At 35.8% G+C, this 17,524-nt stretch overlaps 1 long non-coding RNA gene and 1 pseudogene across 1 annotated transcript; one reads left to right on the forward strand and one right to left on the reverse strand.

The window, feature by feature from the left end:
- Window positions 1-3,739: 3,739 nt before the first annotated feature.
- LOC141692508 (uncharacterized) lies at window positions 3,740-4,594 on the forward strand. Its single transcript, XR_012562838.1, has 2 exons — window positions 3,740-4,223; window positions 4,305-4,594. It is a non-coding gene; the product is annotated as an uncharacterized LOC141692508 (long non-coding RNA).
- Window positions 4,595-11,066: 6,472 nt separating this feature from the next.
- On the reverse strand, window positions 11,067-11,181 carry LOC141694405 (small nucleolar RNA R71; annotated as a pseudogene).
- Window positions 11,182-17,524: the final 6,343 nt, after the last annotated feature.

Below are 17,524 nucleotides of genomic sequence, written 5' to 3' on the forward strand. Positions count from 1 at the left end.
TTGTATACTCAATTTCTCTACTAAGGGTTAGTCCGAGTAAATCTTCAGGATATACGTCCTTGAATTCATTACAAACTCGGATTTCCTCTAATTTAGAGGCAATTTTTTCTGTATCTATTAAATGAGCAAGATAAGATTGACATCCTTATCACAACATTCTTTTAGATTGCATAGTCGGGGAGAGAGCATAGTCGGAGCTTCAACGAAGTAATGTTGTTAATGCTAGGTTCCACCGTTGAGAGAGATTAGAGAGGTTAGAGAAGTAACACTACAAGAAAGTAAGGCTAAATTCAATTGTACAAATTAAATAGGCCTAAATTCGACCAATTTAATTGTTCCATTGGGCACAGCTAAATACAACCCCCAGCGGTGGAATTTAGTAATAAATGCGGCCGGATTTTTTATGCGATTGAATTTGACTCTATCAAAAAATGGAGGGAATTTATCCTTACCAAATGGCGGGATATTTTCCACCTCTTTTTGTTTGAATTTGCTGAAATAGCAAAAAATGATTTCAGTCAAAATCGGTTGAAATAATTAAAGTGATTGCAAGCGGTTGTATTTAGTAAACAAAAAATAACAAAAAATACTTAAAAATCTAAATAGTATTATACATAGTAAAAAAAATTATATTAATATATAAGAATAACTTTCATCACATGTACACATATTGGCTAAAAAATATACATTATGGCGAAAAATATTTATGGTGGCCAACCAAGTAAATTTATTTTTTTATAATTTTTTTTTCATATCATTAAATATACATGTCTTGGGCATCCGTACGGTTGGATCATTCAGATATATTTTAAAAAAAATCGAAACATCGACATGGGACTTAACACTATTATGTAGTACTAGTCAAACCATTGGTTGATTGTTAAAATAGCAAACCAAATAAATTTAATTTTTTCTGAAAATTTTGTCATATCACTAATATATAGGGGTCTTAACATTTGTATAGTTGGATCATTCATACATATTTAAAAAAATTGAAACATCGATATGGGACTTAACACTAATATGTAGTACTAGTAAAATCACTGGTTGTTTGTTAAAAATAGCAAACCAAATAAATTTAATTTTTTCTGAAAATTTTGTCTTATCACTGATACGTAGGGGTCTTAACATCCGTACGGTTGGATCATTCATAAATATTTTTAAAAAAATTAAAAAATCAACATTAGACTAAACACTAATAAGAAGTACCTATCGAATCACTGGTTGTTTATTAGAAAGCAAACCAAATGAATTTATTTTTCCCAATTTTTTTTTCATATCACTATACTGGTCTTGAAATTAATATGGTTGGATTATTCAAAAATATTTTTAAAAAATTAAAACATCGACATGGGACTGAACACTAGTAGAAAGTACTCGTCAAACCACTGGTTGACTGTTAAAATAGCAAATCAAATTAATCTAATTTTTTCTAAGAATTTCGTCATATCACTAATATATACATGTCCTGACATCCGTAGGGTTCAATCATTCAGAGATATTTTTAAAAAAATTGAAACATTGATATGAGACTTAACACTAATATGTAGTACTACTCAAACCATTAGTTGACTGCTAAAATAGCAAACAAATAAAATTAAATTTTTTCTACGGTTGGTTCATTCGTAAATATTTTTTTAAAAAATCAAAATATCAACGTGAGACTAAACACTAAGAAGAAGAACTTATCATATCACTGGTTGACTATTAGAAAGCAAACCAAATAAATTTATTTTTTTCCAAAAATTTTGTCAAATCACTAATATATAGAAATCTTAATATCCACTAGGTTGGATCATTCAAAAATATTTTTAAAAAAATCGAAACCTCGACATGGGACTAAACACTAGTAGAAAGCACTTGTCAAATCACTAGTTGACTATTAGAAAGCAAAACAAATGAATTTATTTTTTTCTAAGAATTTTGTCATATCACTAATATATAGGGTTCTTAACATCCTTACGGTTCGATCATTCAGAGATATTTTAAAAAAATCGAAACCTCAAAATGGACTTAACACTAATATGTAGTACTAGTCAAACCACTGGTTGACTATTAAAATAGCAAACCAAATAAATCTAATTTTTCTGATAATTTTATCATATCACTAATATATAGGGGTCTTAACATCAATACGGTTGGATCTTTCGTAAATTTTTTTAGAAAAATCAAAACATCAACATGAGATTAAACAATATAAGAAGTACCTGCCAAATCATTCGTTGAATATTAGAAAGCAAACCAAATCAATATATCATTTTTCCAAAATTTTGTCATATCATTAATATATACTGGTCTTGACATTCATACGGGTAGATTATTATAAATAAAAAAATTAGTAAATGTTTCGAAAAAAATTAGTGGAAGTAATAAAATAATATAAACATAAATAAAAAAGCTAAAAAACTGGAAGATCAAAAAGTCCTGAACCCATTTTTGAAACCTAATTACTTATACACAGTGTTGTGGAAATCGGCCGATCTGCCGATAAATCGGCCGATATATCGGCGGAATTGCTTCTCACGATCTTATTTGCCTGAATCGGTGGATTACCCGGTTTAGGTAAAATCGGGTCAAACCGCGGGTCAAACCGGTTAAAATCGGGTCACCCAAAAAGTGAGAGATTGAACAATTTAGTACTCAAAAAATGATTACCACTCACGACTTTGCTGGAGAGAGAAATAAAACCATCCTTAAGCTGTGTTGTACCTTCTTGAAACTAATTAGTTATCAGCCATTGATTTTTCTTCCGGAGACGAAGTGAATAAGGCTAGTGAAATCAAGATTTCAGCAGGTGTGAAGAAAAGAATAAAAGAAAGTGAATAACGGTAAGAAAATGAGTCCCAATGCACAAGAAGAAAAGTCCAGAAGGATCGGATGGTGAGAGAAGACGAAGGAGGAATCTTCCCTGCAACTAAGAAATACTAATAGATATATATGCATAGTGTGAGGCTGTGAGCAATAGGAGGTTGTGCTGCACGAATCCATAGACATGACTCATTATTTTATGTGGTGTGCCCCCATTGTCAATATGTTTAATAATAGACTGATTTTATGCTTATAAATAATTTGTATATATTAAATTTAATAAAATATATATCCGATTTTTGCTTTGATAAATCCCCGATTCACCGATTAATCCTTACAAAATAACGTGACCAATCTTTCCCGATTTTCGATTTCTGTAACACTGCTTATACATAAGTAGCACGTCTTTTTTCTTCACTGAACTCACTATAAAATTGATGGATCCAAACTTTAGATCATCTCTCCTGCCAAATCCACAGCATACATTCAAAATATTTTAAAATAAATAACAAATAAATAATTCTTATTCGAAAATATATTTAATTTTCTTGAAAAATACCTTAGCTTTAAAAAAACAGAAAAAACAATCACTTTTTTAAAAAAATTGCAAAAAATACATAATTTTTTTATTTTATTTAAAAATACAATTTTTAATTTTTTTATAAAATACATTATCTAATAATTTATGCAAATTTGTTTAATATTCAACAAATTTCTACAATTTCATGTAATTAGGTGCAACCTCATATACAACCAAAAAACTCATTTATTATACTGTATTTTTGCAAATATAATAATATCTCTATTAACTAAAAAATTAATATTCTTTATAACTTCTCTAACATTTTATTTTCATGTTTATCTATTTTACAACAATATTTTAGATTACATTTTTATTCATTTTCCCTAGAAAAAACCTTTTTTCCTACATAATTTCATTCAGCCAAAAATATTACCGACATAATAGGTGTTTATTTATTTACCCATAACCCAACCCGTATATATGAAAACCTACCCAACCCAAATATAAGGTCCAGTTGTTTTATAATTATACGTACAATCCCATTTGAGCTTCACCACTTCCTCTGTTCTAGATTCAATTCAAGCCGAACTCAAAAGTTCCCATTTGAGCTTCACCACTTCCTCTGTTCTAGATTCAATTCAAGCCGAACTCAAAAGTTCATCACCAACAAGCTTCTCTCTCGCGCTCTCTCTCTCTCTCTCTCTCCCCTCTCTATCTCATCTCTCTTTCTCATTGTTATCAAATTCGTCGCCGTTTCCAGCACCGCCACCGTCTGCGGTGGTTCCGAATCTTTGCCGTTTCCGACACCTCCACCGTCTTTGGTGGTTCCTATAATGATGGTTGAGATGATGAATTAAAGTGTTCCTAGAAAGCGTATCCGCGTCGTTACTGGGTAATTAAATTTTTTTTTTTTTACGTATTGTTGTAGTGGTAGTTAATTTCGGTTCTTGATTTATTTTTATGGTATTGACAGGCAACATCTGCTTTCATATTTTGGCAAAAGAAGGTTCTTTGCGAGGCTCCGGAATATATATGTTGGTTTCATAGTTTAGCCGGAAATTGGGGTTCATGGTCGGAAAATATAAGTTCTTTGTTGTTTATTGCATTTTGGTCGGAACTTGCTTTATATCGTTAATAGGAAGTAGTCATTGTTGTTTTTTGGTTCTGTAATTATCTGGTATTTAAATCCGGACTGAAATCTATGTTTGGGATCGATTTATGGGCGCCGAAATTTGACCGAAATCTGGCTGATTTTTTTTAAAACTGTTGTTCTTTAGTTCGATCGAATGAGGTCGAGTTTAGAATCGTTTTTTCAATCATATACGGTCGAATTTAATTATTAGGCAGGACTTTTAAATTTGATGAAATTTTTGGGATGGATTTTAAAATTTTGAATGAAAATTTGAATTTTTTAGTCAAAAATTCGGGATTCAAATTCGACCATCTTGGTTGTATTTAGCCGGTCAAATTGAGTGCTAAGTTCAACCGACTACCAAATATCACTTCCATCTGTATGACCGTTCCCCAAACTGGTCACATTTAGTTAAATTCGACGGCTGGCTGTCAAATTTACCTAAATACGACCGGTTTTGGATCAGTTGTATTTAGCCGTGTGTGAGAGAGTTGAGAGAGTCGATGGAGAGACTTTTTTATATTTTTTTATATATATGTTTAAGTTAACTTGGTCAGAACTCCCAAAATATGTGAACTTATAGGATTTAGACAAAATATATATGGTTTTGAGAATACTGAGTAAAGTTTCATTAGACCAAAATTATATGTGCATTTTCAAAATTTTGAACTAACAAGGTATAGACAAAAATATTTAGGAGATCAAATCTTATTTAGTAGAAATAGTATTCTCAGAAGCAAGATGAGAATAAGATGCCATAAAAAAATAGTACATATGAATGTCTGAGATAATAATGTATATTTGCTTTGATTGTGCAATGTGATAGTGTCGACTTTCAATTTACTAACTGTGTGGCACATTATTAGGAGACTTGATAAATTCTACCACTTATGACACCTCGTGGTTTATTATATAGATACAACGACAAATCTCTTAAATTTATCTGAGTCCTAATCGTAGTCATGACCCCTGGAATTATGATATGCTGCTTCACAAACTGCAGCAGCTTCAGAAGCAGTAGTCGCCGCTCTCATCTGCAACGGCTTCAAAAGCAGCAACCACAACTTCTAATGCAGATACAAAGAAATTTTTCAATGCTTCTTAGAGATGCACAAAAGGTCCACCGGGCCGGGCCTTGACCGGGCCTTAAAAAGCCCGGACTTTGACCGGGCCGGGCTTTTCGGGCTTAAATTTTGACCGGGCCGGGCCGGGCTTTGCGGAAATTTCAAAGCCCGTTTGGGCCCTCGAGGCGGACCTAATCGGGCTTTTTTTCGGGCCGGATCGGATCAGGCCGGACTTTTTTCTAATTTAAATCGGATCCAGTATTATTAGAGATTCCGAAGAATACATTTGTTAGCAACTGGATCATCGTAAAAATGTATTAGTTTACATGGAATATTTTAGAAAAACATTACTTCGTTGAAAACATTTAAGTTCGGCAAAAAATAAACATGTTTATATGATATATTTTATAATTGTTATGATAACAATGATAACAATGATATCATTGTTATGATAACAATGATATCATTGTTATGATAACAATGATATCCAAATGTATATAGTGTACTTATTATATCTTTTTTCATTATTTATGCAACGAAGTATATAAATAATATTATTAATCACAAATATGTAAATATATATGTGTTTAAAGTATTATTTATATGTATAGTAAATGTGAATTTATAAATATATAAGAAAATATATTAGAATAATCAAATTATAACCGGGCTTTTTCGGGCTTTTAATCGGGTCGGGCCGGGCTGAAGCCCGGGCTTTTAACCGGGCCGGGCTTTGCCTAAAAATATAGGGTCCGTCGAGGCCCGAAGCCCGGGCCGGGACCGGGCCGGGCTTGACCGGGCTTTGACCGGATCGGGCCGGGCCAGTTTTTCGGGCCCGAACTTTTTGTGCATCTCTAATGCTTCTACATTCTGCTCCACTTTATGAAGGAACACTGTGCTACCTGAGAATGGCCTAACAATGTTGGATTCGTGCGAAAACTAATCAATATACCCGAGACTCAAACCTTTTTATAGAGATGACCCCTGATTATTTTGCCTGATCTTTTTTTAGATTTATGCATTTGCAGTATGAGCATTGTATTTTTTAGGATTCTTACAATTTGTTTGGTATAAATAAAAGATTTTAGAACCGAATTTCATATTCTACTAAATCTCTATCTTTCAAAATCAAAGCTTTATTTAGAGTTGAAAATATGACAACCTACTTTCTACCTATTTTTTATTTCAACTAAAATATCATAGTTTTAAAAGAATTACACATATAAAGCAGCTAAATATTTTATATTAGAATGCAACTAAATATATGTTATAGTATATATGTTATCTAAGGAATTCCATAATTTATATCTAAAATAAAATCTATCTTACAACAAATATATTTACTAGCCTTACCTGTAATTACACATCACATTTTATGCAACTAAATATTATATATTATCATATCAAATATACACATATCTAAAGTTCATATAGTTAATTCATTTGACACGTGCGAATTGGTAAAAACCTTTGATTCCGAACCTTTTATTTACCCTTTATTATTATATTATGTTTGTTACATTAACAAGCAATGATGCACACAACAAGACTATATATTCGAACCGTTAATAGAGGCAAGTGTTATGAGTTAATATACGCTAAACACATAAAGTACTAAATTGACATAGAATACATAATTTATATGTTACAAATTACAAATAAATACGCGAATTTATTCAAATGTTCAGTATTATATTATAATGAACACATACTTTCATGTATAGATGATTATTATAGATTCAACATACACACACTGAAATTTACATACTTTCATGTATAGATGATTATTAAAGTACGTAATTTACATACACACACTGAAATTTATCGTAAGAGAATGCAAGTAAAGAAAAAATAAACAAATGTAGCATAAATATTCATATCAATAAGTGTATAAACATAATATGTTTCAAATTAATAGTGTAAAAATTGATATGCATCCGGAATTACTGTAAAATAATTACATGCTCAAATTCAACAATTACTCAACTAATTAGCTATTTAAAACTAAGTAAAAAGCAAAGCATCAAACATATAAAAAATTAGTGTTTCAAATTAAAACCTTTAATTAAACAAATTAGGGTTTAACGATTACCCAATGAAGGCTTCAACCTCTTGAACGTCACACATGTAGTTCTGAGTGGTTAAATAAACACATATTAATTAACTCATATTTGATCGAAAGGCTTTGAAGAGAGAAAGCATAGTCGGGCAGATGATAAGTGGCATTTTATACCACTTAGAACGTCTTATAATAGCTTAAATTGATGTCTTGAAATCAAGTATTTTGTGTATTTGATGCGTTTTTCTAGTGTTTGTGCATTTCAGCGTATTATTTGCATTTCTGGAGAGATTTCATCAAGAATAAGCCTTGGCATGTGTTTGGCATTGCAAGTGGAAGATGGGAGCAGAATGTAGCAAGAAACGGGAGCAAAAACAGAGCATTTTCCAGAAGGGGTCTGAGCGCCCGCTCAGCTCTGCTGAGCGACCGCTCAGGAAGCTGAGCGCCCGCTCAGGAATGCTGAGCGCCCGCTCAGGAATGCTGAGCGGCCGCTCAGAGACGGAAATTTAAAATAATTATTTTAGACTCCTGATTCAGTTAAGCTTCCAACTTCTGAGTTAGCTGGGTTTTATGGGACTCCTATATAAGTAGTTTTCAGAGACGTTTCACATAGTGTTGAATCGTAGTATTAATCAAGGAGCGAGGAGATAAGGAAGAAGACCATTTTAGCACACCGCAACGAAGAGGAAGCATATTTTCTTGTGATTCTTTATTTCGTTGTAACGTTGGATGCTAGTTTTCTTTACTTTGAACCTATTTACTCTTATGACGTACTCTGGTTTAATATAAGTAGTTTTAATTATTCTCGTGTGTTATTATCATGTTTTCATATGAACCCATGATGACGATGAGTTCTATCATGGGCTAATCGTGATCATGGGGTCGTAACAGATTTACTATGGAATTCTTTAGTTAGTTGGTTAATACCTTAGTATATGATGATTGTATGATATCTAGTATTGGTTGTGCTTATTCATCTTATGTGTGTCACGAACATATAAGATAGGGTGTTAATCTCTTGTGAAGCGACGGTGGATCTTGAGGTTTAGAACTTGCCATGCCAGCATAGGTTCATGTATGAGTATGCATGATTAGTGGGTAACTCTAACCGTTTTACTTGCCCTGTGTAATCAAAAGGAATAACTTGTGCTTAAATCGTTATGTTGTCAAATTCTATAGACATATAGGGTCTCAACATAATTGATGCCTATTCAACTTCTGTCTTAATTATGGATGCTTGGTAGAATAGTATTAGTACAATGAAAGTTGGCTTTTATCAGTTTCGTGTTGTTCGATTAATATCATCACTGTTGCATGCTAAGGGTAATAACAATGACTATTGAAGAAAGTAGTAATGAAGTTGTGATCTCATGTGTGTTTTAATATTGTTAATTCAAGTGTCAATTAAGTGCTTAATTCTCGTAGTTAATTGTAGTTAATAATTAGTTAATCAAATCTAAGTGTTATTGTCTTGACATTGAGAATTAATTATACATTGGCGAGTGAGTGTTAATTGAACATAATTAGTCTGAGTCTCTGTGGGAACGAACTAGAAAGTATTCTATATTACTTGCGAACGCGTATACTTGCGTGTATTATTAGCGCGTGTTTCCGCCCTAACAGCAGAGAGCACAGTGAGAGCTTGAACGAAATAGTGTGGTTGATGCTAGGTTCCACTACTGAGAGAGAAGAGAGAGGTCTGATAAGTGAGAGAGCTGAGAGAGTCCATGTTCTTGAGCTTAGAGAGTCGATGGAGAGATTTTTTTTGATATATATATCTATATATGTAAGTTAATTTATGTTTATTAATATTTTGTTGTTAATGTTATGTGTGTGAGTAATATTGAAAAATAAGAGGGAGAGTTTAAAAAATTCTAAGGAATATGTGATTTTTAAGTGGTAGTGAAAATTTGGTTAATAAGGAAAACCGCATTGTTCTTTTTATTTTTTAAAACGAATCTAATACATCACTGGCTTAAAAAGCAGATGTCAAACTTAGTGAAAGACATCGGATTGCTTGAAAATGATGTAAAAAGTAATTTTGACATTGGTGTATACTCGAAACAATGTCAACTGTGTGTGACTTCTGGATTCTAGATCCTTCCTTGTGAGAGTTAATTTCAATATTGGATGTCATGTCTTGGGTCAAGCTCGAGACAGACGTTGAACATGAACTACTATATGTTCGTGTTTGTCCTGGCCCCACGTGTTGGGCCTAAGACATGAATTTCTAGATATGTCATTAATGCGACAATTATTATATCTTTAGAGTTTAATTTCAGCCAATATCACAATTTTCAACTATATATTTCTCAATTGCAGCTTAAATCAACAAAGTAATGTGATTTTTCTAAAATTATATATTTTATAAGTACTAAATTATTTTACTAATAACCAATTCATTGGGTAGACTAGATAAGGCTTAATTTATAAAATTATAAAAAAAATTGTGCAAGATAAGTTACACTTTATTATTCAGAGATACCTAAATTATCATTTTTATTAACTAACATTGTATATTCTCGTGTATTAATTTTGCCAAAAAAATTATAATTCTAGACATGTCTAAACATAGTAATTAACTACTATTTCATGTGAGCATGCAATATAGTCTCTATTAAGACATATATCGCGCACCAACATACATCCTCTTTGGTCCTAACAAACATTATCTTATCTACTAGAAAAGATATCATAACAGCTTGTTTTGTTTTAGCTTGTGTTTTTTTGACCAGTAAATCTTACTAGACTCCCATAATTCGTGAACTCATAGAATTGAGACATATATATATATATATATATATGGTATTAAGAATGTCGAGGAGAGTTTCATAATACCTAACTTTTATACGTGCATTTTCAAACTTTTGAACTGACAAGGTTTAGACCAAAACATTCGGGAGATGACCTGAATGTTTTTTGGGGTAACCTGAATTTCTTGTATTAAGTTTTCTTTTTGCATCCATGTCTTGTATCATATTTTTGGGGTAACCTGAATTTCTCGAGTTGTCAATACGTAGCCAAAACCCTATCTCTTAATTCTGCCTTACCTAGTACCCATTTATTCATGAATGGCATATCTTATTTCGGGTCAGTATGGTTCATAGTGTTCCCCATACTTCTGCCAACATATTAAATCAAATAATAATATCGATCAGTTACAATCCCTACTCGAATTTGATAAAATATCTCCATCTCCTTTAAACACTATCAAACTTACCCCTTGGTAAAGTATTTATTAATAAAATAATGATAAGGTTTAGTTAACCTATCCCTACTAATTCAAATAACGCTTATTTTGTCTCTGGTTTTCAAGTGATTCTATTATTTCGACCCTTAACGAACTATATTAATTTTTGAAACAATTTTAATAGTAAGCTCAATCTTTGATGCTGGCTTTGATTCTTGGTAGATATAACATTTACTTTCATGGAGAAGATCTTGTGCAAAAGTTTCTGGTGAAGTTTTATCCAATGGCGAAGACTGCAGCTATGAGGAGTCCTCTTACTCAGTTTACGCATCAACCTACAGAATCCATGTGCGAAGCTTGGGAGCGCTACAAGGAGATGTTGAGAAAGTGTCCACATCATGGTATGCCTGATTGGATGGTGATCACTGGTTTCTATAATGGTTTGGGGGCCCAATATCGGCCCATGCTCGATGCAGCAGCTGGAGGCGCCTTGTGGGCCAAAAGCTATACTGAGGCTTATAATCTGATTGAGACGATGGCTGCAAATGAGCATCAAAACCCAACTCAACGGATGATGCCTAGGAAGGTAGCGGGTATTTTGGAAGTTGATGCAGCTACAGCTATTGCAGCGCAGCTCCAAGCGCTGTCTATGAAGGTCGATTCTTTAGCCACCTATGGTGCCAGCTACTTATCATCCTAACAACAGAAATCATCAAAATTTCAGCTGGAGTAATAATCAGAATGCTATCCAGCAACCATATCAACAAGGTGTAAGTAAACAGTTTAATCCACCTGGATTCCAGCAACCACAGCAGTATGCTCAAAGGCAATCATATCCTCAACAAGGAGGTGCAGCTCCACCCTCTAGTGCTGATTTTGAGGAACTTAAGCTGTGTGCAAAAGTCAGGCGGTTTCTTTCAAGAACTTGGAAAATCAAATCGGTCAAATAGCCAATGCAGTGCTCAATCGTCAACCTGGCACACTTCCCAATGATACTGAAGTGCCAGGCAGGAAGGAAGCTAAAGAGCAAGTCAAGGCTATTACCTTAAGGTCCGGAAAAGTTGTTGATGCTGAAAAAGCAAAAGACGGAGAAGCTAAAGTTGGTGATGAAGAAGTTAAGCAAAGAGAGAAAGTGGCGGAACCAAGGAAGAGTACTGTTGAACACACTCTGCCTGAGGGTGATATAGGGGAGAAACATCTCTATCCTCCACCACCTTTCCCTAAGAGATTGCAACAATAAAACCTGGATAAGCAGTTTGGTAAGTTTCTGGAGGTGTTCAAGAAACTTCACATCAATATACCTTTCGCTGAGGCTCTGGAGAAAATGCCTAGTTATGCGAAATTTATGAAGAGTATTCTTTCAAGCAAGGTGAAACTGGATGACCTTGAAACCGTTGCTCTAAAGGAAGAATGCAGTGCTGTGTTGCAACAAAAGTTACCTCCAAAGCTTAAAGATCCATGTAACTTCACCATTCCTTGCACCATCAGTAAGTTGTCTTTTGACAAGTGCTTGTGTGATTTGGGAGCAAGCATCAATCTGATGCCGTTGTCAATCTTCAAAAAGTTGAATTTGCCTGATCCAAAGCCCACCTACATGTCTCTACAATTGGCTGATCGTTCTATTACATACCCACGAGGCATAGTGGAGAATGTGCTAGTAAAGGTGGATAAGCTCTTCTTTCCTGCAGACTTTGTTATTCTGGATTTCGAGGAAGATAAGAAGATTCCCATAATCTTGGGGAGACCTTTCTTGGCTACAGGCCGTACCTTGATAGATGTGCAGAAAGGTGAACTTACTATGCAGGTGCAGGATCAGGATGTGACATTCAATGTATTCAAAGCGATGAAATTCCCTACAGAAGATGAGGAGTGCTTAAAAGTGGATTTGATTGATTCTGCGGTTACTTCAGAACTTGATCATATGCTAATGTCTGATGCATTAAAGAAAGCCTTAGTGGAGGATTTTGACAATGATGATGAGGATGTCAACGAACAACTACAATATCTAAATGCTTATCCTTGGAGGCGAAATCTAGACATGCAATTTGAATCTCTCGGTACTTCTGACCTCAAAAATGCTGAAGGAAAGCTCAAACCATCTATTGAGGAAGCACCTACCTTGGAGCTTAAACCATTTCCTGAACACTTGAGGTATGCTTTTTTAGGTGATGCATCTACTTTACCTATTATTATTGCATCTGACCTTTCAGGAAGTGAGGAGGACAAGCTCCTGAGGATCTTAAGAGAATTCAATTCGGCTATCGGATGGACTATAGTAGACATCAAATGGATCAGCCCTTTATACTGCATGCATAAAATTCTGCTAGAGGAAGGTAGTAAGCCGACTGTTAAGCAACAGCGAAGACTTAATCCTATCATGAAAGAAGTGGTGAAAAAAGAAATTCTGAAGTAGCTGGATGCAGGAATCATTTTTTCTATTTCTAACAGTTCTTGGGTGAGCCCCGTGCAATGTGTACCTAAGAAAGGAGGTATCACTGTGGTAGAAAATGAGAAAAATGAGCTCATACCTACTCCAACAGTCACAGAATGGAGGGTATGCATGGACTACAGAAAGTTGAACAAGGCCACAAGGAAGGATCACTTCCCTCTTTCATTTATTGATCAGATGCTTGACAGGTTGGCCGGTCATGAGTATTATTGTCTTCTGGATGGTTATTCGGGGTATAATCAGATGTGTATTGCACCAGAGGATCAAGAAAAGACTACCTTCACTTTTCTATTTGGCACGTTTGCTTTTCACAGAGTTTCGTTTGGCTTATGTGGCGCACCGACCACTTTTCAGAGATGTATGATGGCTATATTCTCTGATATGATTGGAAATAATGTCGAGGTGTTCATGGACGACTTCTCCGTCTTTGGACATTCGTATGATGAATGTTTGAATAATCTTCGTGCGGTGCTCAAAAGGTGTGTGGAAACTAATTTGGTGCTCAATTGGGAAAAATGTCACTTTATGGTGCGTGAAAGCATTATTTTGGGCATAAGGTCTCTAGCAAGGGTCTTGAGGTGGACAAAGCCAAGGTGGGAGTCATTGAAAATCTTCCACCACCTATTTCTGTGAAAGGAATCCGTAGTTTTCTTGGTCATGCGGGTTTTAATCGGCATTTCATCAAGGACTTTTCGAGGATATCTAAGCCATTGTGCAACTTGCTCGAGAAGGATGTGCCTTTCAAATTTGATGATGAATGCTTGACAGTTTTCGAGACTCTCAAGAAGAGTTTGATAACTGCACCTGTTATAACGACACCTGATTGGACAGAGCCTTTTGAGATGATGTGTGATGCGAGTGATTATGCGGTGGGCGCAGTTCTGGGGCAGCGCAAGAATAATCTCTTTCATGTGGTCTACTATGCTAGTAAGATTTTAAATGGAGCTCAAATGAACTACACCACTACTAAAAAGGAGCTCTTGGCTATAGTCTTTAGTTTTGAAAAAAATTGATCTTATTTGCTTGGGACAAAGGTAACAATGTTCACTGATCATGCGGCCATCCGCTATTTGGTTTCCAAGAAGGATTCGAAGCCTAGACTCATTCGTTGGGTGCTCTTGCTACAGGAATTTGAGTTAGAGATCAAGGATCGAAAAGGTACTGAGAATCAGGTAGCTGACCATCTCTCTAGACTGGAGAATCCCGAGTCAACTTCACATAATAAGACATTGATCAACGAATCTTTTCCGGATGAGCAGTTGTTCGCAGTTTAGGAGGAAGAGCCATGGTTCGCAGATATTGTGAATTATCTTGTCAACAATATAATGCCTCCTAATATGAATACAGCTCAAAAGAAGAAGTTTCTGCATGAGGTGAAGTGGTATATGTGGGATGAACCGTATTTGTTTAGACAGGGAGCTAACCAGATCATCAGGAGATGTATCCCATTCTGTGAGATGGAGGGAATATTACGAGACTGCCACTCCACAGTTTATGGTGGACATTATGGTGGTGAGAAGACGACAGCTAGTATTCTGTAAGCAGGTTTTTTCTGGCCTACTTTGTTTAAGGATGCTCATCAGTTCATTTTAAGGGGTGATCGTTTCCAAAGAGTGGGAAATCTTACGAGGAAGGATGAGATGCCGTTAAATGTGATGCTTGAAGTTGAGGTCTTTGATGTTTGGGGAATCGATTTCATGAGGCCATTTGTCTCATCCTGCAATAATCGATACATCTTGCTGGTAGTCGATTATGTCTCAAAATGGGTAGAAGTCAAAGCTCTGCCAACGAATGATGCAAAGGTAGTGTGAATTTTCTTCATAAGCAGATTTTCACAAGGTTTGGAATACCACGAGTAATTATAAGTGATGAAGGGTCGCATTTCTGTAACTGTAAGTTCACTTCTATGATACAGCGCTACAATGTGAATCATCGTGTTGCTATTGCCTATCATCCGCAAATGAATGGTCAAGCGGAAGTGTCTAATAGAGAGATCAAGCACATTTTAGAGAAGGTTGTTTGTCCGTCAAGGAAGGATTGGTCTTTAAAGCTCGATGAAGTTGTTTGGGCTTACAGAACAACATACAAGACTCCACTTGGGATATCCCCGTTTCAACTTGTGTACGGTAAGGGATGTCATTTACCTGCGGAGCTTGAGCATAAGGCCTATTGGGCATTGAAGAAGTTGAACCTGGATCTAGATGCAGCTGGAAAGAAGAGAATGCTTCAGCTAAATGAACTTGATAAATTTCGACTCCAAGCGTACGAGAACAATAAAATGTAAAAGGAAAAAGTGAAAAGGTGGCACGACAGGAAGCTATATCCTAAGTCATTTGTGCCGGGGCAGCAAGTTCTTTTATTCAACTCTCGTCTCCGACTTTTTCCTGGAAAGTTGAAATCAAGGTGGTCTGGACCTTTTATCGTCAAAACTGTGTTTCCACATGGAGCAGTGGAGATTTTTGAGAATAATCCGAACCAAGCATTCAAGGTTAATGGTCAGCGTTTGAAGCATTATTATGGAGACACGGAAAACCGGGAAGTGGTTAGTGCCGTTTTATTGTCAACTTGATTAAGGTACGCTACGTCAAGCTAATGACGAAAAAGAAGCGCTTCTTGGGAGGCAACCCATGATTTGTTGTTACAGGAACCCTTAGAAGTTAGTAACCTATCCAAAACCAAAATAAAATCAGAAAAACAGGCCGATAAAATTATTTTCCAGAAGACCCCTGAGCGCCCGCTCAGCTCTGCTGAGCGACCGCTCAGGACCCGACTGGCAATTTTTTTTTAAGCCTTATAAAAATCTAAAAAAATCAGAAAAATCAAAAATCAAAACACAGCCCCACTACCCACGAATTATCTTCCCATTATCCACGTTTTTAACCCTCAAAACCCAATCCTAATCAAATTTAAACCCTAATCTCTACCCTATATATACATACAACTATTTCATATACTCCCCATAAAATTTCAAACCTTAAACTCTCTCCTATATTCAGAAACACAAATCTTAAACACTTTTTCTCAGTTTCGATGGCACCCAAGAGATCCAGGATTATTGATAGCAGCATCACTGTTCCTACTGCTGATTCTTCGAGGGGTACTGCTGCGAGGCCTCGTTTGTTTGATAGGGCTGCTGAAGAGGAGTATACAAGGCTTCTGAGTAAGCCGATTTTGAAGGAGAGGGGATTCTTACCATCGGGGAGGGATGGTGAGTTATTGCCAATGATTGCTGAGAAGGGTTGGATTGCTTTTTGTGAGTCACCAGAGGCAGTTCCGATGAGCGTTGTTCGCGAGTTCTATGCGAATGCGAAGGCTGAAAAGAATGGGTTTTCTGTTGTGCGAGGGATGAAGGGGGATTATCACCCTAAGGCGATTCGCTGTGTGATTGGGCAGCGACAAAGGAAGCCCATGGAGGAGAATTGGAACGAGAAGACTGTTGAAGATTTTGACTTGGATTTGATTTGTGCTACTCTCTGTAGGCCGGGCATGGTTTGGACTTTCAAGACTGGGACTAATGAGTATCGCCATTTTCCGGCGATTGTGATGAATAGGTATACCCTGCATGGAATGCCTTTATTTGTGCTAATATTCTGCCTACTTCATATGCACATGAGGTTATAGTTGAATGAGCACAGTTGTTATGGGGTATTTTGAATGAGGAGTACTATGTGGACCTTGGTGAGTTCATCTACCAATAAATTTTGAAGTTTTTGAGGGGAGCTAAGCACATGAACATCCCTTATGCATCCACGGTTATAAAGCTTTACCGAGAAGTGGGAGTTCAGTGGTCGTCTCACGAACAGTTGCAGCTGCCGGCTGCTCCTATTGATTCCGGGACTCTGAATGCGATGCAGGAGTGGACTGATGGAGAGCCTGAGGAGCATGGGCTGGGTTATCATCTTCTAGGAGGGCCGAGACCAGGGCGTGACGAGGCAGGCTCTTCTAGAGCTCAGGAGGGTGCTGTGATGGCTGATGCCCAGTATAGGAGGCTGACGAGGAGGATGGATGTTATGTACGAGACGTAAAGCAGGTTTGCTCAAGAGCTCACCCTTGCGCTTGGGACTGCTTTTAGAGGCCTTGGAGCTGACGAGGAGGATGAAGATGATGATCTCTCCGAGTAGGTATACCCTGCGTTCCTTTCTACTACCTTCACTAGGGACAGTGAAGATTTTAAGTTTGGGGGTGGTAGTTAAGAAATATTTTGTGTGTGTGTCATATAGTTGCATATTCATGATAGTTTAGTTCATATAATTGCATATTTTTTTCATATAGTTTTTTTATTATTTTATTTTATAGCTT

The sequence above is a fragment of the Apium graveolens genome, chromosome 10 (genome assembly GCF_009905375.1).
Source record: "Apium graveolens cultivar Ventura chromosome 10, ASM990537v1, whole genome shotgun sequence".
Lineage (NCBI taxonomy): Eukaryota > Viridiplantae > Streptophyta > Magnoliopsida > Apiales > Apiaceae > Apium > Apium graveolens.